Source organism: Meles meles, chromosome 16 (genome assembly GCF_922984935.1).
Source record: "Meles meles chromosome 16, mMelMel3.1 paternal haplotype, whole genome shotgun sequence".
In the NCBI taxonomy this organism is placed as follows: Eukaryota; Metazoa; Chordata; class Mammalia; order Carnivora; family Mustelidae; genus Meles; species Meles meles.
In genome coordinates, this window is record NC_060081.1 from 21478158 (window position 1) to 21501233 (window position 23076).

The window sequence follows — 23076 nt, forward strand, 5'->3', positions numbered from 1 at the left end:
CGGGTTCGCTTTTGGGAGCTTCTGTTCCCTGAATGCTTTCCGTAGAGTTCCGGAGGACGGGAATGAAAATGGCGGCCTCCCAGTCTCCAGCCCGGAGGAGCCGAGAGCCTGGGGCCCCACTCCTCAGTGCGCCCCCAGAGGACAGCACCCAATCACTCCCGTATCCCCAGCCTCTAGCTGCGCTCTGAGCTTACCCAGCCCGCGACCAGTTCAAGGTAACCCCGAGCTGAGAGTTCAGTCCTCGGCTCTGTCTCTGCAGCCGGCTTCTCCGTTCTAATACCTGCGAGCTCTCCGACACTCCGACACCCCCAATCCTTCTGTGACCCTGCGGGGCCTGGGGCCACGCTGGCATCGCGTGGGCTTCACCCTGGTTTAGCCTCTGGAGCAATGTCCCTCAGTGGAACAGACTTTTAAAAGTCCTGATTTTGTGCTCCGTTGCTCCGCCGCTTGCCGGGAGCCGGCCCCTCCCCCCGCGGTCTATCTTCCCGTCGTTTTAGATTCACTTCTCCGCCAGTCCTACCTTTCAGAAAGTCGTTGATTTTCTGTTTCTAGAGTTGCTGTTCTTCTTCTCTTCGCTCTCCCGTTGGATTTGTAGGTGTTTGCAATGTTTAGATAAGCTATCGAGCTGATCTCCTGCTACCTGATGTAGTCTCAGGCTGCTACTTCTCCGCCATCTTGACTCTTCCCCAAGCTAATAACATTCTTTTTTTTTCCCTGTTTAAATCTTTAATTAATTTATTTATTTTTTCAGCATAACAGTATTCATTGTTTTTGAACAACACCCAGTGCTCCATGCAGTACGTGCCCTCCCTATTATCCACCACCTGGTTCCCCCAACCTCCCACTCCTGCCCCTTCAAAACCCTCAGGTTGTTTTTCAGAGTCCATAGTCTCTTATGGTTCGCCTCCCCTTCCAATTTCCCTCAACTTCCTTCTCCTCTCCATCTCCCAATGTCCTCCATGTCATTTGTTATGCTCCACAAGTAAGTGAAACCATATGATATTTGCTCTCTGCTTGACTTATTTCACTGAGCATAATCACTTCCAGTCCCATCCATGTTGCTACAAAAGTTGGGTATTCATCCTTTCTTTTTTTTTTTTTTTCATTTTATTTATTTTTTCAGTGTAACAGTATTCATTCTTTTTGCACAACACCCAGTGCTCCATGCAAAACGTGCCCTCCCCATTACCCACTTTTTTTTTTTATAAACATATAATGTATTTTTATCCCCAAGGGTACAGGTCTGTGAATCACCAGGTTTACACACTTCACAGCACTCATGATAGCACATACCCTCCCCAATGTCCATAACCCCCTCCCTCTCTCCCAACCCCACCTCCCCCCAGCAACCCCCAGTTTGTTTTGTGAGATTAAGAGTCATTTATGGTTTGTCTCCCTCCCAATCCCATCTTGTTTCATTTATTCTTCTCCTATCCCCCTAACCCCCCATGTTGCATCTCCACATCCTCATATCAGGGAGATCATATGATAGTTGTCTTTCTCCTAAGCTAATAACATTCTTAATGACAAAGAAAATGTATGCTCTCCCTAAAAAAGTCAGGAAAAAGTAATGCTCTCATTACTTTTATTCAACATTATATAGAAGGTCTAGGCATTGATCTAATAGGATAAGAATTAAAAGGCATCCGCATGGAAAAGGAAGAAATAAAAATGTCTTTATTCACAGATAATAAGATCTATGTAGAAAATCTCATGAGTCTGTAAAATCACTGCTAGAAGTTAATAACTTAAGCAACAATGCATATTACAAATTATGATACAAAATCACTGTATTTCTTCCTGAAAGTACTGGAAATGAAATTTTAAGATACCTTTTAAAACTATATAAAATTGTGAAATATACTAGGGTATACCCAACAAAAACTGTGAAAGACCTATACACTGAGCACTTCAAAATTGCTAAGGAAATTAAGATAGATGTGGAAAGTTAAATTGTTTATGATTTGAAGACTCAATATTTTTAAGGTACCCATTGTCCAAAAATTTATCAAAAGATTCAGTAAAATTCCAATGAAAATCTTAGCCAGTTTGTTGCAATTAACATACATGTGTTGGAGGAATTTTATATCCCTACTGTACTGCCCCAAAAATCTTATACCCCACTTCATATAGAAATATAAACTTAGGTGGATAATAGGCCTGATATAAAATTGAAATTATAAAACTTCTAGAAGAAAGCCTTTTCTAATTATGCCAAAAACATAATTCATAAATGAAAAAAATCTATGCATTGGATATCATCAAAAAAACTTCTCTTCAAAGACCGTCGTATGCTTGCACACACACACAAACACACACATTCTTATATGTTCTTAGGTCTGCTTGTGCATAAGTGAAATGAATGACAGCAATAATATAAGGAATGATAGGGAGGGGTTGTGATTACTTGTAATTATAAGAATCTTTTATTACCTGTCAAATGTTACAGTATTATTTAAAAGTGGATCTGGATTAGGCACAGACCTATATTGCAAACTCTAAGCAACTACTAAAAAATTTTAAACGATGCAAATGCTTTTGACAATATGCTAAAAAAAAAGGAGAGAATATGGAATCGTAAATTGCTCAATTAAGACCAGGAAGGGACAGGACAAGAGAAGAAACTTACAGGCCAATAACCCTGATGAACACGGATGCAAAAACAAACACAGATCCTCAACAAAATACTTTAAAGAAGACATACAATATGAAAAAGTAGGATTTATTCCTGGATGCAAAAATGTTTCAACATCTGCATATCAATGTGAAGTACCACATTAACAAAATGAAAGGTTAAAATCTTATGTTCCAGTCAGCAAATGCACTAAAACCATTTCAAAAGTTCAATATCCATTTATGATAAAAACTCTCAACAAAGTGAATTTAAACAGAATATACCTCAACAAAATAAAGGCAGTATATCACAAACCCATAGCAAATATACTGGATGGTCAAAAGCTGAAAGCATTTCCTCTAAACTTCCTCACTTTCATTCAGCATAGTATTGGCAACCCTAGCTGGAATAACTAGCAAATCAGAAAGGAAGAAATATAAAGCTTGTCTATTTGGAGAGAACATATATAAAAAAACCCTAAAGGCACCAACAAAAAACTTTTAGAGCTAATATATGAATTCAATAAAGAATTAATATACCAAAATCTGTTGGATTTCTAGACACTCGAACTATTAGAGAAATTATGAAAATAATCCCATTCGCAGTTGCAGCAAAAAGAAAATATCTAGAAATAAATTTAACCAAGGAGGTGAATGAACTGAACACTGAAAACTGGAAAGTTTTGAAAGTAGTGAAAGAAATTGAAGAAGACTCAAAACTGTAAAGTTCCTAGAAGGCAAAGAAAAAAACCTGGATGGCCTTGGGTACTATGAGGATTTTGGGGGGTACACCATCAAAGGCTCAAGCCATGAAAGAATAATGGATAAATTGGACTTCATTAAATTTAAAAAATGCCTATTCCATGAAAGAGAGTATAAAAGCAACAAGACATGCCCAAGAATGAGAAAAATTCTTGCAAAAAACACATCTGATACAGGATTGTTATCCAGTTAGAACATTTAACATACAAGAAGCCTTAAAACCCTTAAAACTCTTAAAATGCAAGAGTAAGAAAACCTCATCAGAAAATGAGCCAAAGACCTTAACACATGCTTGACCAAAGAAAATTCACAGATGGCAAATAAGCACATCAAAAGATGCTCCACATCTTATGTCATGAGGAAAATGCAAATTAAAACAACAGTGAGATACCACCTCATCCGGCCAAAATCTAGAGCGCTGACAACACCAAGTGCAAGGGTGTTGTGAAGCAACAGGAACTTTCATTTGTTGCTGGTGAAAATGCACAATGATGCAGCCACCTTAGAAGAAATGTGGGTAGTTTATTACAATACAAAATACCGGAATGTCATCCAGCAATCATGCTCTTTCTTGCTTACTGAAAAAACATCAAACATTTATGTCTACACAGTAACTTGGAGAGGGAGGTTTTTAGCAGCTTTATTCATTAGTGCCCAAACTTGGAAGCATCCCAGATGTCTTTCAGTAAATCAGTTTATTAATAAACCATGGCACATCCGGACAGTGGAGTATTTTCAGTACTAAAAAGAGTGAGCTAGAGAGAGATGACAAGACATCAAGGAAACTTAAATACAAATGACTAAGTGAAAAGCCAATCCAAAAATGCTATATACTATAGGGATATCAGTATATGACGTTTTGTAAAAGGCAAAACTTTGAAGACAGAAAAAAACAAATCTGTGGTTGCCTGGTATTGGGGAGGAGGAAGATGACTAGGTCAAGCATGAAGCAGTTTTAAGGCAGTGAAACCACTCTGTCAGATGTTATAATGGTGAATACTTGTCATTAGACATCTGTCCAAATACACAGAAGGTTTAACACCAAGAGTAAGTTCTATGATAAACTATAGACCTTGGATACAATGATGTATCCATGTACACTCATCAGTGCTATCAAAGCACTTTGGCATAGCATTCTGATAATAGAATTTGCTTTGTAAAAGTGAGGACAACAAGTTTACAGAAAATCTCTGTACTTTCAGCTCCACTTGGCTGTCAATGTAAAATTGCTCTAACAATAGTCTATTGAAAAAAAAACAAAACAATAAATGAGAACAGCTGAAAGGGTGGATTTGTCACTTATATTGAGAAAACAAAGCAGATAATGGTGTGGAAATCAAGCATTCTATCCAGTATTGGGATACTTAGGAGTGAAAAAGCTGTTGTCACTGAAATAAAGCTGATAAAAGAGACAAATACAATGATTGCCAAGTTACAACTGAAAGTCTTTAAGATTAAGAACCAAATACATTTACATGATAAATATTATAGAATATTTGCCTTATATTTTCATAAATTATAAATATAATGAAATAGGGGTGCCTGGGTGGCTCAGCTGGTTAAGTGACTGACTGCCTTTGGCTCATGTGATGACCCTGGAGTTCCAGGATAGCCCCACATCAGGCTCCCCGACCCTCCCCCTCCTCATGCTTCCTCTCTTTCTTTCTCTTGCTCTAAAATAAATAAAATTCTTAAAAAAAAAACCAGAAAACTTTATGACCATATAACAGCAGATATTGTTATAATCTAGAATTATCTTAATGTGTTACAATTTAAATACATATTGAGAATAGTAGAATAACTTAATCAAATATGGACTTAGTTAGTTTTATAATTTGTTTTAAAAAATAAAAGTATTCAGAAAATACACACACACATAGTCCAAGAAAACAACAGAGATGTCTAAGTGGTATATAGATTTTTCCCCCCAAGTACTGTCCATGCATTCACGAGAACTTTAAATGAGATCATTTGTTACACAATTCAGACTATTCATTGAGTTGGTTTTGTGTATTGAGTCATTGATTTTACTGCTGTTCACCAACATTTTCAGTTCCCTTCAAGTTCTGGCTATCTACCTATATCTGTATCTGTCTTCTAACATGTGTACCAATTCAATGACTTTTCAGTAGAAGATTATAGGTGTGGGGAGAATTAGTATTTCGGTTTTCAGTCTAAATTGCATTCCTACCCCAGTAGTATATATTATACGACTGATAATCAGTTCTAAAAACAGATAATCTCACAGTTTTGAAGCTATTCTATTGGATAACTGAATTTCTCATAAAAAGCCCCACAAAGGTTTATAAGATGCAATCACAAAAATATAATTTAATAATTGTCAATCGGGCTTAAAAATGTATTTGAAAACTACCATGATACATGGTTACTTTTAATGGAAAATGTTTAGAAACCATTAAAATATGTTGTTGGATTTAGTTAGACAAACTCACTTATTGACTATTATTATATTTATGTGCATTATAAATATAATTACATTTCTTATTCATTGGAAATCTGGAAGAACAACATCTTGTGTATATAGCAATATCTTTAAAGAATGGATGTATATTCAATTCACTCATATAACATCTCTCACGGACACCTACAAAGTGAATTACATTTTGGTTTAATTACCAGTTACCAACTGGGAAAACTATCAATTTGAATTATAGTAATTAAATACATGAAAAAACTGAGTATTTGTGATTACTTAAAGAGTTGACTTTGAACAACACATATTGGTGTCAATTTTCAGAACTTGTAACCGAATTACAGGTATTATATTTCATCAGATGGTTTGGAATAAAAAATAATTCTTTAAAATTGAGTCAGTTAGAATTTCTCTCAAATGTAAATCAAACGGCAAAAGTTAAAAAAAAATTAGCCTATATAACCTTAAATAAATGCATGGATGGAGTAGTGACTTAAATGTGAGTACTAGGCACTAAATAACTCATTCATACAGTTCCATAAGAATTTTAAATGTTTATTTTTTAAAGGACTTATTTATTTTAGAGAGAAAGCGGGAGTTGGGGGAAGGGGCAGAAGGAGAAGGAGAAAGAGAATCCCAAGCAAACCCTCCCCTCCCACATAAGGCTCAATCTCAGGACCCTGAGATCATGACTTGAGCTGAAATCAAGAGTTGGACGCTTGACTGACTGAGCCACACAGGTGGCCAATGAATACTGTTTAATATGGTCCAACATGACATTAAAGATGATTATTTGACTATGGAACATGTACACTTTATGTTAAACTTAAACCACTAGACAAAATGATGGTATAGCACTCTGCTTCGACACCACCACACACATTGATTTGAACAACTATGTTGCACACAGAACCAAAGATTCAGGTCAGGGATTATAGCATAAAGGTAGAACACAGAAACTTAAAAAGATGCCCCGAGGAAGATAGTATTATAGCACTCCAGTTGGTCTTAAGGGGTGAGTTGCTTTAGGACAACGCACTCCTTACCTGCTGCATTAAGACCCTTGATCTGTAACAGAACAAATTTACTCTGTTCAATATTGGCAGACTACTGCCTTTGAAGAGTAAAGGATCAGATTTTTATCGCACCCACAGAGGCCAGCAAGTCTGTTTGAAGCTACCTCAGCTTTCTGATTAGTCCAACGTGTTTTTAGGAAAATGCTTTTCTTTGTTTAGGTCACATAAATGATCTTACTAATCTTCCTTTGTGGATCTGGAGACCTTGGCCTCCTTTGCAGAAAGAACAGCATACCCCTGAACATCAAAAGAACCAGAGTCCCTTGCAACAACCCCTCCCACTGAAATAATGTTTGGAGTTGGCATCATCAAGTCTCCAAAAAATCAAGAAATGCTACAGGCTACTACACACCCTTCTCTGATTTACTGCCCTAAACCCCTTTAAAAACACTTGGGTGAGGTAGAAACCTTGGAGATGGCTTTTGGAAGAGTCTACCTTCTCCCCAAGTGGCCAGCCTCCTAAATAAAACTCAAATTCCTTCCAATCAATATTCATCTCTTGAATACTGCTCTCTTGAGCAAGGGGCAGTCAAATTTGGGATTGGCAACGGTAGGAAGGACAGATTCACATATCCTCCATTACACAGCCCCCATGTCTAGGCAGCTTATCAGAGACAGAAAGAGTGAGAGAGATGTTCTCCCATGGGAAAAGGGTGGTAAAGTCAGTGTCTGATTTCAGGGCAGACACCAGAGCCAACCTGTCTCAACACAAGGCTTATGCCCATTATCCTAGGTCACTCCCTGTAGATTCCCCTCTAGGGGACCCAGGCACATACCATGGTCCCAACATGGCTTCCACTGGCAAGACTCCAGCCAGAAAAAGAATTAAGATGGCATTAGTGAGCCTTTACCTATTAAAAGTTACCTTTAATGTAAATGGACTGGGGCACAAGAGTGGCTCAGTTGGTTAGGTGAGCACTGGTCTCCCTGTTCAGTGGGATGTCTGCTTGAGTGTTCTCCCTCTCCCTCTGCCCCTCCCCCCTGCTCATACAAATGCTCTTTCAAATAAGTATTTTCTGAAAAGGTAAACAGACTAAACTCTCCAATCAAAAGACACAGTGGCTAAATGGATTAAAAAATAAATTGCAGGGGCGCCTGGGTGGCTCAGTGGATTGAGCCGCTGCCTTCGGCTCAGGTCATGATCTCAGGGTCCTGGGATCGAGCCCCGCATCGGGCTCTCTGCTCCGCGGGGAGCCTGCTTCCTCCTCTCTCTCTCCGCCTGCCTCTCTGCCTACTTGTGATCTCTCTCTGTCAGTTAAATAAATAAATAAATAAATAAATAAAAAGAAAATAAAGACATTTATTAAAAAAAATAAATTGCATGCTACCTACAAGTGACTTGCCTCAACTTTAAGGACACAAATAGGCTCAAAGTGAAGACAGGGAGAAAGACATTCCATTCAAATGGACACCAAAAGAAAGCAGGGGTAGATGTACTTACATAAGAAAAAAAATAGACATTAAGATAAAAATTGTAACAAAAAAGTCATTTTATAATAAACAGGTCAGTTTATCAATAGACTGTAATAACCGTAAATATTCATCCAATCCTGCAGCATGTAAATGTACTAAGCAAATATTAATGTATCACTATAGAGAAAATACATAATAGGGACTTGAAAACAACACTTTAAATAATGGATATATCACCCAGACAGAAAATCAATAAGGAAACAGTGATCTTGAACTACACCAAATGGACCTAAACACATATTCAGATAATTTCAATGAACAGCACCAAAATATACATTCTTTTCAAGCATGCAGAGAACTTTTTCCAGGATATGCCTTATCTTAAGTCACAAAACACATGGTGGCAAATGTAAGAGAACTGAAATTATAGCAAGTTTCTGACCACAATACTAGGAAAAGGAAAATCAGTAATAGAAAAAAATTCACAAATATGTGGAAATTAAACATGCTCCTGAACCGACATCAAAGACATAAAAACAGAAATTGAAAAAACTTGAAACAAATGAAAATGGAAACACAATATGCCAAAAGTTATATGATGCAGCTGCAACAGTTCTAAAAGAACAGTTAATGGCTACCTTAAAAGAGAGTTCTCGAAAAAGCAATCTACATGTACACCTCAAGGAACTAGAAAAAGAACTTAAGCCCACATTAGTAGAAAAAACATGACAAAGACAGGACAAAAATAAATGAAGATACAGATGTAGTGAAAAGAAGGGCCATTTGTACCCCAGTGTTCATAGCGGCAATGGCCAGCGTCATCTAAGTGTGGAAAGAGCCAAGATGACCTTCAACAGATGAATGGATAAAGAAGATGTGGCTCATATATACAATGGAATATTATGCCTCCATCAGAAAGGATGAATACCCAACTTCTGTATCAACATGTGCGGGACTGGAGGAGATTATGCTGAGTGAAATAAGTCAAGCAGAGAGAGTCAATTATCATATGTTTCACTTACTTGTGGAACATAAAGAATAACATGAAGGACATTGGGAGTTGGAGAGGAGAAGTGAGCTGGGGGAACTCAGAGGAGGAGATGAACCATGAGAGACTGTGGACTCTGAGAAACAAACTGAGGGCTTTGGAGGGGAGGTGGGTGGGGGGTTGGGTGAGACTGATGGTGGGTATTAAGGAGGGCACATATTGCATGGAGCACTGGGTGTGGTGCATAAACAATGAATCTTGGAACACTGAAAAAGAATTAGGGGTGCCTGGGTGGCTGAGTGGGTTAAGCCTCTGCCTTTCACTCAGGGCATGATCTCAGGTTCCTGGGATTCAGCCCTGCATCTGGCTCTCTGCTCAGCAGGGAGCCTGCTTCCCCCTTTCTCTCTGCCTGCCTCTCTGTCAACTTGTGATCTCTCTCTCTGTCAAATAAATAAATAAAATCTTTAAAAAAATAAAAAAATTTAAAAATGGAGATTAAAAAGACAATAGAAAATATTATAACTAAAAGGTATATTATTTTTTAATATAAGAAAGTTGACAATCCCTTAGCTAGACTAAAAAAAGCAGACTCAGAATTGAAAGAGTAGACATTATACCTAGTAGGAAACACCAGGACCAGATGATTTCACTGGTGAATTCTACCAAACATTTAAAAGAATTAACAGCAGTTCTTCTCAAACTCTTCTTAAAAACAAAAGAGGAGGGAACACTCCTAAACTAAACTTTTTAAAAAAGATTTTATATATTTATTTGACAGAGAGCAAGAGAGGGAACACAAGCAGAGGGAGTTGGAGAGGGAGAAGCAGACTTCCTGCAGAGCAGGGAGCCCGATGCAGGACTTGATTCCAGGACTCGGATTATGACCTGAGCTGAAGGTAGACACTTAACCGACTGAGCCACCCAGGTGCCCCCTAAACTAAACTTTATTTTATGAGGCCAGCATTACCCTGATACCAAAGTCATATTAGGACACTATGTATAGGTGTATTGGCCTGTTGTTTTTTGTGTTTTTTTTTTTAAAGATTTATTTCTTGAGAGAGAGAGCGAGCATGAGCAGGAGGGGCAGAGAGAGAGAATCTCAAGCAGACTCCACACTGAGCACAGAGCTTGATGTGGGGCTCAATCTCATGACCATGATATCATGACCTGAGCTGAAACCAGGAGTCTGTCACTCAACCAACTGCACCACCCAGGTGCCCTCCTGCCTGTGCTTTTCTTATAAATATATTTGCAAAAAACCTCAACAAAATTCTAGCAAACCAAATCCAACAGGACACTGAGAAGATTATACATCATGATCAAGTGGGATTTTCCCTTGGGATACAAAGATAGATCAATATATGCAAATAATTAAATTTAATAAGTTAATAAGTAAAGACAATATCAGAGAGACAATATCAGAGAGAAAGATAAAAGGCTCTTCATCATAGAAAACAAACTGAGTGTTGCTGGAGGGGAGTTTGCTGGGGAATGGGTAACTGGGTGCTGGACATTAAGGAGGGCATGTGATGTAATGAGCACTGGGTATTCTAGAAGATGGATAAATCACTGACCTCTACCTCTGAAACCAATAATACATAGGTTAGTTAACTGAATTTAAATAAAAATAAGTATGGAAAATCTTATAATCATCTCAGTAGATGCACTACTGGGCATTTACCCCAAAGATACAGATGTAGATAAAAGAAGGGCCATCAGTACCCTAATGTTCATAGCAGCAATGGCCACAGTCACCAAACTGTGGAAAGAACCAAGATGCCCTTCAATGGATGAATGAATAAGGAAGATGTGTTCCATATACACTATGGAGTATTGTGCCTCCATCAGAAAGAATGAATACCCAACTTTTGTACCATCTGCTAACTTAAGGCTTAAGAAATATCTCTACTAGAAACATTTTAGGACAGGGAGAGAAGTAGCCATATTTTCAATTTACATTCAGTATCTCCCCTATTACTTAGATAAAACACTGTTAATAGTCTCGAGTTCCCAGAACATGATCACAAGTTGATTAGAAACCAAAAAAGTGGGAAGAAGATAGGGATCCCTGGGATTACAAACGATAAATATACATCCATTGCAATAGGGAGATTCTGGCAGAGATAACAGAAAGCAAAAAGTAAGTAACTAAATGGACATCAATTTAAGGTCACATAACATATATAATATTATATAGTATATAATACATATTGTATACATATACATATGTATATAATACATATACAATAATATTTAATATCAGTTTAAGGTCATATAATATATATTTAAAAGGCTCCCAAGAATACATTTAATAATAAGCAGTAAACAAATATAATGAATGCTGAAAATACACACTCTGATGAATGAACATTAAGGACAGGACAATGGAGAAGCCAGTGTTTTCTAGAAATCATTTTAAAAATTGTACCTGAGGTGTACTAGTAGTACTAATAGCCATGAGGAGCAGCCTGTGAAATTATAATTAAATTAAATAAATCTAGGAGAGTGAAAGAACAAAGAAACATCCAAATAAGTTAATTTCTCTATTACCCTTAAATATTTTATGGATTTAATTCCATATCATTGTATTAAGGGAATGGTATCAGATAACTATTTACTTTTAAGTTCATTCCTAGATTGCCTATATTAATAGGAACTATGTCAGACTGCCTTTGTGTTTGCATAGACTGATAACACCTGAAACTAGAAAATGCCAGAATGGGGGTACCTGGTTGGCTCAGTGGGTCAAGCCTCTGCCTTCTGATCTCAGGTCCTGGGATTGAGCCCCGCATCAGGCTCTGCTTAGAAAGGAGCCTGCTTCCTCCTCTCCATCTGCCTGCCTCTCTGCCTGCTTGTGATCTCTCTTTCTGTCAAATAAATTTTTTAAAAAAAATTCCAGAATTCATTTTTTTGACTCCTTGACAAAATCACTTAATTCTTTCCTATTTTAAAAAACACTACATAAAGATGATTGTAACATATGTATCTAATACTTAATATTGACTTCAGAAATATCACCTTTATTTTCCAATCAAATGAGTAAATTTTAAAATTTGTGTCACCTGTCATCACCTGATGTAGTCTCTTTCACTTTTTTCCTTATATAGAAATTTAAGTAAAAATATCCGAAACTTGGACAACTAAGATTTCAAGGTGACCTATTAGTCAGAAAACCATGAGAAGTGAAATCCAACTAGCTAATGTATACTGAACTATGTTTTCTTCAAATCATGAAAGAAATACAAATTAATATATCTTCTGGTATTTTTGCTATTAAAAGTAAAAAGGTTTGAAAGGAAGGAATTTATTTTGACATGGATATAGTGAAATAGTGCTTTCTATAATTAGGTAAAGAAGAATATGATGCAACATTTCTAGAGAGTGATATGTAAAATGAGGATTATTAATGTTCACATTCATTGAGAAAGTAATTCTACTTCTAGGAGACTAGTCTAAGACAAATTAATCAAGGCTATTATCTATTTCCATTTTTTACAAATGGAAGTTGAATCCAGGGCTATTTATGGAAGTAAAATGTAGGAATTGGGAAAAGTCCAGAAATAAGGAGCTGGATATATTTGGCTGTGAGAACTAATCAATGAATTCAGTAGTTTCAGGATATAAAATCATGAAAACTCAGTTGGGTTTCAATATGCTGACAATGAAATATCTAAAACAGAAGGAAAGCATTCCCATTCAGAACAGCATCAAACACAATAAAATACTTATGAATAAACTTTCCTAAGAAGGTGAAAAATCTGTACCCCATAAACTATAAGACTCTGATGAGAGAAATTTAAAAAAATAAACAAATGGAAATTCCGTATTCAAGGATCAGAACAATTAGTATTATTAAAATATCCATACCACACAAAAACTGTAAAGAGAGACAAAGGAAGGCATTATTTAATAATAAGGGGGAAAATTCAACAAGAAGATATAACAATTATAAATATTTATGCACCCCACATGGGAGCATCCAGATATATAAAACAATTAACAATAAACATAGAGGAATTAATCGATAACAACAATAGTAGTAGGGGACTTTAACACCCCACTTACATCGATAGATAGTTCATCTGAACAGAAAACAAACATGTAAACAATGCCTTTGAATGACACACTGGACCAACTGGACCTAACAGATATACTCAGGACATTCCATCAGAAACAGCAGAATCTACATTCTACATCAAGTACACATGGAACATTCTCCACAATAGATCACATATTACGCCACAAGACAAATCTTTTTTTAAAATTAATTAATTAATTAATTAAAAACATTTTAAATAAACATATAATGTGTTTTTATCCCCAGGGGTACAGGTCTGTGACTTGCCAGGTTTACACATTTCACAGCACTCATCATAGCACATACCCTCCCCAATGTCCATATCCCCACCACCCTCTCCCATCCACACTCCCTCCAGAAACCCTCAGTCTGTTTTTTGAGATTGAGTCTTTTATGGTTTGTCTCCCTCCCGATCCTATCTTCTTGTATTTTTTTCTTTTCCTACCCCCCAAAACCCCATGTTGCATCTCCACTTCCTCATATCAGGGAGATAGTATGATAGTTGTCTTTCTCTGATTGACTCACTTCATTAAGCATAATACCCTCTAGTTCCATCCACATCATCGCAAATGGCGAGATTTCATTTCTTTTGATGGCTGCATAGTATTCCATTGTATATATATACTACCTCTTCTTTATCCATTCATCTGTTGATGGACATCTAGGTTCTTTCCATAGTTTGGCTATTGTGGACATTGCTGCCATAAACATTTGGGTGCACATGCCCCTTCAGAGCACCACATTTGTATATTTAGGATATATACCCAGCAGTGCAATTGCTGGGTCATAGGGTAGCTCTATTTTCAGTTTTTTGAGGAAACTCCACACTGTTTTCCAGAGTGGCTGCACCAGCTTGCATTCCCACCAACCAGCAGTGTAGGAGGGTTCCCCTTTCTCCACATCCTCGCCAGCATCTCTCATTTCCTGACTTGTTAATTTTAGCCATTCTGACTGGTGTGAGGTGGTATCTCATTGTGGTTTTGATTTGTATTTCCCTGATGCCAAGAGATGTGGAGCATTTTTTCCTGTGTCTGTTGGCCATCTGGATGTCTTCTTTGCAGAAATGTCTGTTCATGTCCTCTGCCCATTTCTTGATTGGATTGTTTGTTCTTTGGGTGTTGAGTTTGCTAAGGTCTTTATAGATTTTGGATACTAGCCCTTTATCTGATATGTCGTTTGCAAATATCTTCTCCCATTCTGTCAGTTGTCTTTTGGTTTTGTTAACTGTTTCCTTTGCTCTGCAAAAGCTTTTGGTCTTGATGAAATCCCAATAGTTCATTTTTGCCCTTGCTTCCCTTGCCTTTGCTGATGTTCCTAGGAAGAATTTGCTGCAGCTGAGGTCAAAGACGTTGCTGCCTGTGTCTTTTGATGGATTCCTCAAGGATTTTGATGGATTCCTTTCTCACATTGAGGTCCTTCATTCATTTTGAGTCTATTTTCATGTGTGGTGTAAGGAAGAGGTCCAGTTTCATTTTTCTGCATGTGGCTGTCCAATTTTCCCAGCACCATTTGTTGAAGAGGCTGTCTTTTTTCCATTGGACATTCTTTCCTGCTTTGTCGAAGATTAGTTGACTATAGAGTTGAGGGTCTATTTCTGGGCTCTCTATTCTGTTCCATTGATCTATGTGTCTGTTTTTGTGCCAGTACCATGCTGTCTTGATCATGACAGCTTTGTAATAGAGCTTGAAGTCCGGAATTGTGATGCCACCAACTTTGGCTTTCTTTTTCAATATTCCTTTGGCTATTGAAGGTCTTTTCTGGTTCCATATAAATTTTAGGATTATTTGTTCCATTTCTTTGAAAAAAATGGATGGGATTTTGGTAGGGATTGCATTAAATGTGTAGATTGCTTTAGGTAGCAGAGACATTTTCACAATATTTGTTCTTCCAATCCAGGAGCATGGAACATTTTTCCATTTCTTTGTGTCTTCCTCAATTTCTTTCATGAGTACCTTATAGTTTTCTGAGTATAAATTCTTTGCCTCTTTGGTTAGGTTTATTCCTAGGTATCTTATGGTTTTGGGTGCAATTGTAAATGGGATTGACTCCTTAATTTCTCTTTCTTCAGTCTTGTTGTTGGTGTAGAGAAATGCAACGGATTTCTGTGCATTGATTTTATATCCTGTCAATTTACTGAATTCCTGTACAAGTTCTAGCAGTTTTGGAGTGGAGGCTTTTGGGTTTTCCACATATAGTATCATATCATCTGCAAAGAGTGATAGTTTGACTTCTTTGCCGATTTGGATGCCTTTAGTTTCCTTTTGTTGTCTGATTGCTGAGGCTAGGACTTCTAGTACTATGTTGAATAGCAGTGGTGATAATGGACATCCCTGCCATGCTCCTGACCTTAACAGAAAAGCTTTCAGTTTTTTTCCATTGAGAATGATATTTACAGTGGGTTTTTCATAGATGGCTTTGGTAATATTGAGGTATGTGCCCTCTATCCCTACACTTTGAAGAGTTTTGATCAGGAAGGGATGCTGTACTTTGTCAAATGCTTTTTCAGCATCTATTGAGAGTATCATATGGTTCTTGTTCTTTCTTTTATTAATGTATTGTATCACATTGATTGATTTGTGGATGTTGAACCAACCTTGCAGCCCTAGAATAAATCCCACTTGGTCATGGTGAATAATCCTTTTAATGTACTGTTGGATCCTATTGGCTAGTATTGTGGTGAGAATTCTCGCATCTGTGTTCATCAAGGATGTTGGTCTGTAATTCTCTTTTTTGGTGGGATCAAGGTGATGCTGGCCTCATGAAATGAGTTTGGAAGTTTTCCTTCCATTTCTATTTTTTGGAAGAGTTTCAGGAGAATAGGAATTAGTTCTTCTTTAAATGTTTGGTAGAATTCCCCTGGGAAGCTGTCTGGCCCTTGGCTTTTGTTTGTTTGGAGATTTTTGATGACTGTTTCAATCTCCTTACTGGTTATGGGTCTGTTCAGGTTTTTCTGTTTCTTCCTGGTTCAGTTGTGGTAGTTTATATGTTTCTAAAATGTATCCATTTCTTCCAGATTGTCGAATTTGTTGGTGTAGAGTTGCTCATAGTATGTTCTTATAATTGTCTGTATTTCTTTGGTGTTGGTTGTGATCTCTCCTCTTTCATTCATGATTTTATTTATTTGGGTCCATTCTCTTTTCTTTTTGATGAGTCTGGCCAGGGGTTTATCAATCTTATTGATTCTTTCAAAGAACCAGCTCCTAGTTTTGCTGATTTGTTCTATTGTTTTTTTAGTTTCTGTTTCATTGATTTCTGCTCTGATCTTTATGATTTCTCTTCTCCTGCTGGGTTTAGGGTTTCTTTCTTGTTCTTTCTCCAGCTCCTTTAGGTGTAGGGTTAGGTTGTGTACTTGAGACCTTTCTTGTTTCTTGAGAAAGGCTTGTACCACTATATATTTTCCTCTTAGGACTTCCTTTATTGTGTCCCACAGATTTTGAACCATTGTGTTTTCATTATCATTTGTTTCCATGAATTTTTTCAATTCCTCTTTAATTTCCTGGTCAACCCATTCATTTTTTAGAAGGATGCTGTTTAGTCTCCATGTAATTTGGGTTCTTTCCAAATTTCCTCTTGTGATTGAGTTCTAGCTTCAGAGCATTGTGGTCTGAAAATATGCAGGGAATGATCCCAAACTTTTGATACCAGTTGAGACATGATTTATGACCCAGGATGTGGTCTCTTCTGGAGAATGTTCCATGCGCACTAGAGAAGAATGAGTATTCTGTTGCCTTGGGATGGAATGTTCTGAATATATCTGTGATATCCATCTGGTCCAGTGTTTCATTTAAGGCTTTTATTTCCTTGTTGATCTTTTGCTTGGATGATCTGTCCATTTCAGTGAGGGGAGTGTTAAAGTCCCCTACTATTATTGTATTCTTGTCAATGTGTTTCTTTGATTTCATTATTAATTGGTTTATATAGTTGGCTGCTCCCATGTTAGGGGCATAGATATTTAAAATGGTTAGATCTTCTTGTTGGACAGACCCTTTGAGTATGATATAGTGTCCTTCCTCATCTCTTATTTTAGTCTTTGGCTTAAAATCTAATTGATCTAATATAAGGATTGCCATCCCAGCTTTCTTCTGATGTCCATTAGCATGGTACATTGTTTTCCACCCCCCTCACTTTAAATCTGGAGGTGTCTTTGTGTCTAAAATGAGTTTCTTGTAGGCAGCATATTGATGGGTTTTGTTTTGTTTTTATCCAATCTGATACCCTGTGTCTTTTGATTGGGGCATTTAGCCCATTAACATTCAGGGTAACTATTGAGAGATATGAAATTAGTGCCATTATATTGCCTGTAAGGTGACTGTTACTGTATATTATCTCTGTACCTTTCTGATCTACTACTTTTCGTCTCTCTCTTTGCTTAGAGGACCCCTTTCAGTATTTCCTGTAGATCTGGTTTGGTGTTTGCAAATTCTTTCAGTTTTTGTTTGTCCTGGAAGCTTTTTATCTCTCCTTCTATTTTCAGTGATAGCCTAGCTGGATAGAGTATTCTTAGCTGCATGTTTTTCTCGTTTAGTGCTCTGAATATATCATGCCAGTTCTTTCTGGCCTGCCAGGTCTCTGTGGATAAGTCTGCTGCCAATCTGATATTTTTACCATTGTATGTTACAGACTGCTTTTCCCCGACTGCTTTCAGGATTTTCTCTTTGTCGCTAAGACTTGTAAATTTTACTATCAGGTGATGGGGTGTGGACCTATTTTTATTGATTTTGAGGGGTGTTCTTTGCATCTCCTGGATTTTGATGCTTGTTCCCTTTGCCATATTAGGGAAATTCTTTCCAGTAATTCTCTCCATTATACCTTCTGCTCCCCTCTCTCTTCTTCTTCTGGAATCCCACTTATTCTAATGTTGTGTCGTCTTATGGTGTCACTTATCTCTTGAATTCTCTCCTCATGGTCCTGTATTTGTTTGTCTCTTTTGCTCAGCTTCTTTATTCTCTGTCATTTGGTCTTCTATGTCACTAATTCTTTTTGCCTCATTTATCCTAGCAGTGAGAGCCTCCATTTTTTATTGCACCTCATTAATAGCTTTTTTTATTTCAATTTGGTTAGATTTTAGTTCCTTTATTTCTCCAGAAAGGACTTTTACCTCTCCGGAGAGGGTTTCTCTAATATCTTCCATCCCTTTTTCAAGCCTGGCTGGAACCTTGAGAATCGTCATTCTTTTTTTTTTTTTTTTTTTTTTTCATTTTATTTATTTTTTCAGCGTAACAGTATTCATTCTTTTTGCACAACACCCAGTGCTCCATGCAAAACGTGCCCTCCCCATTACCCACCACCTGTTCCCCCAACCTCCCACCCCTGACCCTTCAAAACCCTCAGGTTGCCCCAACCTCCCACCCCTGACCCTTCAAAACCCTCAGGTTGTTTTTCAGAGTCCATAGTCTCTTATGGTTCGCCTCCCCTCCCCAATGTCCATAGCCCGCTCCCCCTCTCCCAATCCCACTTCCCCTCAGCAACCCCCAGTTTGTTTTGTGAGATTAAGAGTCATTTATGGTTTGTCTCCCTCCCAATCCCATCTTGTTTCATTTATTCTTCTCCTATCCCCCTACCCCCCCATGTTGCTTCTCCATGTCCTCATATCAGGGAGATCATATGATAGTTGTCTTTCTCCGATTGACTTATTTCACTAAGCATGATACGCTCTAGTTCCATCCACGTCGTCGCAAATGGCAAGATTTCATTTCTTTTGATGGATGCATAGTATTCCATTGTGTATATATACCACATCTTCTTTATCCATTCATCTGTTGATGGACATCTAGGTTCTTTCCATAGTCTGGCTATTGTAGACATTGCTGCTATAAACATTCGGGTACACGTGCCCCTTCGGATCACTATGTTTGTATCTTTAGGGTAAATACCCAGTAGTGCAATTGCTGGGTCATAGGGTAGTTCTATTTTCAACATTTTGAGGAACCTCCATGCTGTTTTCCAGAGTGGTTGCACCAGCTTGCATTCCCACCAAGAGTGGAGGAGGGTTCCCCTTTCTCCACATCCTCGCCAGCATCTGTCATTTCCTGACTTGTTAATTTTAGCCATTCTGACTGGTGTGAGGTGATATCTCATTGTGGTTTTGATTTGTATTTCCCTGATGCCGAGTGACGTGGAGCACTTTTTCATGTGTCTGTTGGCCATCTGGATGTCTTCTTTGCAGAAATGTCTGTTCATGTCCTCTGCCCATTTCTTGATTGGATTGTTTGTTCTTTGGGTGTTGAGTTTGCTAAGTTCCTTATAGATTTTGGATACTAGCCCTTTATCTGATATGTCGTTTGCAAATATCTTCTCCCATTCTGTCAGTTGTCTTTTGGTTTTGTTAACTGTTTCCTTTGCTGTGCAAAAGCTTTTGGTCTTGATGAAATCCCAACAGTTCATTTTTGCCCTTGCTTCCCTTGCCTTTGCTGTTGTTCCTAGGAAGATGTTGCTATGGCTGAGGTCGAAGAGGTTGCTGCCTGCATTCTCCTCAAGGATTTTGATGGATTCCTTTCTCACATTGAGGTCCTTCATCCATTTGGAGTCTATTTTCGTGTGTGGTATAAGGAAGTGGTCCAATTTCATTTTTCTGCATGTGGCTGTCCAATTTTCCCAGCACCATTTATTGAAGAGGCTGTCTTTTTTCCATCGGACATTCTTTCCTGCTTTGTCGAAGATTAGTTGACCATAGAGTTGAGGGTCGATTTCTGGGCTCTCTATTCTGTTCCACTGATCTATTTGTCTGTTTTTGTGCCAGTACCATGCTGTCTTGATGATGACAGCTTTGTAATAGAGCTTGAAGTCCGGAATTGTGATGCCACCAACTTTGGCTTTGTTCTTCAATATTCCTTTGGCTATTGAAGGTCTTTTCTGGTTCCATATAAATTTTAGGATTATTTGTTCCATTTCTTTGAAAAAAATGGATGGTATTTTGATAGGGATTGCATTAAATGTGTAGATTGCTTTAGGTAGCATAGACATTTTCACAATATTTATTCTTCCAATCCAGGAGCATGGAACATTTTTCCATTTTTTTGTGTCTTCCTCAATTTCTTTCATGAGTACTTTATAATTTTCTGTGTATAGATTCTTAGTCTCTTTGGTTAGGTTTATTCCTAGGTATCTTATAGTTTTGGGTACAATTGTAAATGGGATTGACTCCTTAATTTCTCTTTCTTCAGTCTTGTTGTTGGTGTACAGAAATGCAACTGATTTCTGTGCATTGATTTTATATCCTGACACTTTACTGAATTCCTGTACAAGTTCTAGCAGTTTTGGAGTGGAGTCTTTTGGGTTTTCCACATATAGTATCATATCATCTGCGAAGAGTGATAGTTTGACTTCTTCTTTACCAATTTGGATGCCTTTAATTTCTTTTTGTTGTCTGATTGCTGAGGCTAGGACTTCTAGTACTATGTTGAATAGCAGTGGTGATAATGGACATCCCTGCCGTGTTCCTGACCTTAACGGAAAAGCTTTCAGTTTTTCTCCAGTGAGAATGATATTTGCGGTGGGTTTTTCATAGATGGCTTTGATAATATTGAGGTATGTGCCCTCTATCCCTACACTTTGAAGAGTTTTGATCAGGAAGGGATGCTGTACTTTGTCAAATGCTTTTTCAGCATCTATTGAGAGTATCATATGGTTCTTGTTCTTTCTTTTATTAATGTGTTCTATCACACTGATTGATTTGCGGCAGCCCTGGAATAAATCCCACTTGATCGTGGTGAATAATCCTTTTAATGTACTGTTGAATCCTATTGGCTAGTATTTTGGCGAGAATTTTTGCGTCTGTGTTCATCAAGGATATTGGTCTGTAGTTCTCTTTTTTGGTGGGATCCTTGTCTGGTTTTGGGATCAAGGTGATGCTGGCCTCATAAAATGAGTTTGGAAGTTTTCCTTCCATTTCTATTTTTTGGAACAGTTTCAGGAGAATAGGAAGTAGTTCTTCTTTAAAATGTTTGGTAGAATTCCCCTGGGAAGCCGTCTGGCCCTGGGCTTTGTTTGTTTGGAGATTTTTCATGACTGTTTCAATCTCCTTACTGGTTATGGGCCTGTTCAGGTTTTCTATTTCTTCCTGGTTCAGTTGTGGTAGTTTATATGTCTCTAGGAATGCATCCATTTCTTCCAGATTGTCCAATTTGTTGGCGTAGAGTTGCTCATAGTATGTTCTTATAATTGTCTGTATTTTTTTTTATTTTTTAATTTAAGATTTTATTTTATTTAACAGACAGAGATCACAAGTAGGCAGAGAGGCAGGCAGAGAGAGAGGAGGAAGCAGGCTCCCTGCTGAGCAGAGAGCCCGATGTGGGGCTCGATCCCAGGACCCTGGGATCATGACCTGAGCCGAAGGCAGAGGCTTTAACCCACTGAGCCACCCAGGCGGCCCAGAGAATCGTCATTCTGAACTCTAGATCTGTCATATTACCAATACCCATATTGATTAGGTCCCTAGCCTTTGGTACTGCTTCTTGTTCTTCTTTTTGTGGTGAGTTTTTCCGCCTTGTCATTTTGTCCAGAGAAGAATATATAAAGGAGCAAATAAAATGTTAAAAGGGTGGCAAAGACCCCAGGGAAATGTGCTTTAACCAAATCAGAAGAGACCCCAAATTGTGGGAGGGAGAAAGGGGATAAACAAGAAAAAAAAAAAAAGGAAAAAATATTTAAAAAAGAAAATATATGTATATACCAAAAATATAGTTAGATACAATGGAGGATAAAATATGACTATAATAATGAAGGTTCAAAAAAAGATTATTATTATTATTTTGGGGGGGTAAGGTATTGTTAAGATAAACTAGTAAAAAAAAGTTAAAAGAGGAAAGGGTAAAAGTTAAAAAGAAAAAAAATTGAGCCGAAGAAAAAGTATTAACTACAAGAAGACTAAAGAAATCATGGGGAGAAAGCTGTGAATTCCTTGCTTTGCTTTCTCCTCTTCTGGAATTCTGCTGTTCTCCTTGGAAAGTGAAGTTGGTCTTGGCTGGGTTTCTGGTTGATCTTCTGGGGAGGGGCCTGTTGTAAGACATTCTTAAGTGTCTTTGCCCGAGGCGGAATTGCCCTGCCCTTATAAGAGCCAGGCTTCAGAATCTGCTTGGGTTCACTTTCGGGAGCTTTTGTTCCCTGAACGCTTCCTGTAGAGTTCCCAAGGGTCAGAATGATAATGGCGGCCTCACGATCTCCTGCCAGGAGGAGCCGAGAGCTCGGGATCCCGCTCCTCAGTGTGCCCTCAGAGAAAAGCACCCAATTGCTCCTGTCTCCCTGGCCTCTGGTCACGTTTGGAGAAAAGTGCCCAGTTGCTTCATCTCCGTGGCCTCCAGATGCGCTCCGAGCTTACCCAGCCTGCAGCCGCTTCAAGGTAACCCCGAGCTAAGAGCTCACTCCTTGGCTTTGTCGCTGTGGCCGGCTTCCCCACTCTAATACCTCGAGTTCTGCGACACTCAGACACCTCCGGTCCTTCTGTGATCCCATGGGACCTGGGGTTACGCTAACCCCGCGTGGGCTTCAAACCAGGGTGGTTTAGCTTATGGAGCGATGTCCCTCTGTGGAACAGACTTTTAAAAGTCCTGATTTTGTGCTCCATTGCTCCTTAGCTTGCCGGGAGCCGGCCCCTCCCCCCTGCCGTCTATCTTCCTGTCGCTTCGGACTCACTTCTCCGTAGGTCCTACCTTTCAGAAAGTGGTCGATTTTCTGTTTCTAGAATTGTTGCTCTTTTCTTGCATTTCCCATTGGA